The 3155-nt window shown below is 38.0% G+C and overlaps 1 long non-coding RNA gene across 1 annotated transcript; it reads right to left on the bottom strand.

Annotated features, from left to right (window-relative positions):
• Window positions 1–408: 408 nt before the first annotated feature.
• Window positions 409–910, bottom strand: LOC109164511. The gene is made up of 2 exons (XR_002051420.1): window positions 661–910; window positions 409–562 (listed from the first exon to the last, which is right to left on the bottom strand). It is a non-coding gene; the product is annotated as an uncharacterized LOC109164511 (long non-coding RNA).
• Between the last annotated feature and the right edge of the window lie 2245 nt (window positions 911–3155).

Raw genomic sequence — 3155 nt, 5'->3', positions numbered from 1 at the left:
TTTTAATTTTCGATAAGGGTGAAATTTATCAAGAAATCTCCGATGCCCCATATATACCGTCTTTCTACCATGAACAAGTTGATGATAACATGTATTATTTTCACATATGGGGCATGCCTTATGACACTATATCCAGACAGATTTCCATACGCTGGAAAGTCATTGATTGTGCAAAAAAGCATTGCATGCAACTTAAAAGTCTCCTTTCGGTATGCGTCAAATACTAACACACCTTCATCCCATAATTGCTTCAAGTCATCAATTAAAGGCGCCAAATAAACATCTATATCATGACCTGGTTGTTTTGGCCCAGAAATCATCAAACATAATAATATGTATTTTCGTTTCATACACAACCAAGGGGGTAGATTATAAATTATCAACATAACTGGCCACGAGCTATGCTTGCTACTTAGATTCCCGTGGGGGTTAATACCATCAGTACAAAGTCCAAGTCTAAGATTTCTCGCCTCGTGACCAAATTCAGGAAATGCATTATCAAATGTTATCCATTGAGAAGAATCAGCCGGGTGTCGAAGCTTGCCATCAGAAATCCTTTGATCTGCATGCCATGTTAAGTTCTTCGCATCACTTGGATTTGCAAACAGACGCTTAAATCTTGGAAGAATTGGGAGATACCACAAAACTTTAGCTGGTGACCTTTTCAAACGTACTTTACCAGCAACATTCTCGCTTGTTTTATAACGAGATGCCCCACATATTGGACATGCATGCAAGTCTTTGTAATCATTCCTAAACAATATGCAATCGTTAGGGCAAGCATGTATCTTTGTATATCCCATACCCATTAGACACAAAATCTTTTTGGCATCATACGTACTATTGGGAAGTTCATTACCATCTGGAAGCATGTCCTTTACTATTTCAAGTAACGCAGTAAAGCTCTTGTCGCTCCACCCATTCCCAGCTTTCAAGTTGAATAATTTTAATATAGCAGATAATCGGGAATATTTACTACACCCCGGCCATAACGGTTGTTTTGAATCATTCAATAATTCATCTAACTCATTTGACCGATTGGTAAACTCTTCTCCAACATCGCGAAACATTTCATCCAACCGATCTTCAGACTCATTATCTTCATTGTCAACATACACATTAGATGTCGTAGACACATCGCGTTCACCGTGTCAAATCCATTGTGTATAATATGGATTAATCCCATTAACGATTAGATCATCATATATGTCCTCTTCACCTAACTTTTTCTGATTACAACATTTCTTACAAGGACACAACCACCTGTTATTACTATTCGGAAGGTTATTCTTTGCAAAGTCTAAAAATTTTCTAACTCCATCTTCGTATTCCGTACTAAGTCGATTAGCTATCATCCAACTTTTATCCATCGCGTAAAAGCCAATCTAGATAATAATAACTCTAATTAAACATTTGTTAACACTATTTTAACAAATTTTGATAATAATAACTACTACAACAACTACAATAATTTTAGCATTTACAAAGTGCAAACAAGTAGCATTTAATGAACGCAAACAAAGAGCATTTATTCATCACGTACAAGCCAATCTAAGTAAAATAATAATAACCATTTGTCATTTCTAGATGCTTTCTTATACATCCTAACTAACCAAAGAACATGTCAAACACAATGTGAATTGAATCTTGCTAAACACAATAGACAAATTGCGTACCCGAGATCGGCGGAGAACAGTGAAGGAGGAGCGCAGCAAGGACTGAACTTAGTCAAACCCGATTGACGCCTAACAAAAAATAAACCAATCAAATATTTTCACCTAAAGAAGTGAAATCAAACGAGAAATAGAACATTTACTCATTAATATATTATCATAAAAACATACTCTAGTGTACTAAAATGTTGTAATATATTATCATAAAAAATCATAAAAACTAAAGCTAATATTATTAATATATATATTGTTAATTAATTTATTATATTACTTGCATTATTTATCCATAAACTAATGGTCACAAATAAATATATTTACACCAGTTTGATGCTTGAACTAAAAACTTTTACTATAACATAGCGAAGTACAATAATCTAAAATTAGTCATTTATGTTGGTTAACTAACCCAAATTAAAATTAAACTATACGTAGTAACAATTAGAAAAGGAAACAACAAATTATAAACAGATTGCTTACTATGATGGAAATAATTAAAATGGGTTCTATATTAATTAGTCCCAGATGAAATTAAAGAATAAGAACAAGATAATGCTAAACTGTAATATCTTAATAATTTATTATTATACTTATAATAAAAGAGATTTTTGCAAACCCATTCTGATTAGTTGAAACGAATGGTTGTGAAAATTTTGAAATTATTTTAAATTTTAATACTTTTTCTCCCTTTAAATTCTTTAATTGAGGGGTAATTAGCAAATAAAATAATATATTATATAGTTGAATCTGACCTTAATAGTTGAATCTGACCTTAATAGCAAATAGCAATTAAATTGAATCTAGTTTTAATAAATTACAAAACAAATTATATATATATACGGTAGTTACCGGCGGCGACCGTGGAGGAGGACTGTGGCGGCGGGCGAGGAGGAGCGGCGGCGTCCGTCCGAGCTTCGATCTGTAGCAGCGGCGTCGGAGAGCGGCGGAGATGGCGTCAGTGCGGTGGATGGCGACGGCGGATAGCGTGGAGGAGGAGGACTGTGGCGGCGGGCGAGGAGGAGCGGCGTCGTCCGCGGGGGCGTGGAGGAGCGGCGTCGTCCCCGGGGGCGTGGAGGAGCGGCGATACAGGCGACCGGTGAGCGGCGGCGTCCGTCCGAGCTTCGGATCTGTAGCGGCGGCGTCGGAGAGCGGCGGAGATGGCGTCAGTGCGGTGGATGGCGACAGCGGATAGCGACAACGGTGTACCTGCCGTGTATGCGTCGATGACGACGTCCGGCGTCCGGCGGCGTGGCAGCGAGGCACAGTGGCGGTAGTGGAGGGTTTTGGTGGCGGCGGTGAGGCGATGAGATGATGAGGGTGTGTTGATCTGTTCTGATCTGATGTGTCTTCGTTGTGTATGAAATGAAATGAGTATACGGCGTCGGCTATATACCTAGACGACGCCGTATACTATATTAATTATTATATTTTTTAATTCTGTATATACGGCGTCAGCTATATACGTAGCCAACGCCGTATAATATA

The sequence above is a fragment of the Ipomoea nil genome, unplaced genomic scaffold (assembly GCF_001879475.1).
Source record: "Ipomoea nil cultivar Tokyo-kokei standard unplaced genomic scaffold, Asagao_1.1 scaffold3065, whole genome shotgun sequence".
Taxonomy (NCBI): domain Eukaryota; kingdom Viridiplantae; phylum Streptophyta; class Magnoliopsida; order Solanales; family Convolvulaceae; genus Ipomoea; species Ipomoea nil.
This window is presented reverse-complemented; position numbering and strand designations above follow the sequence as displayed.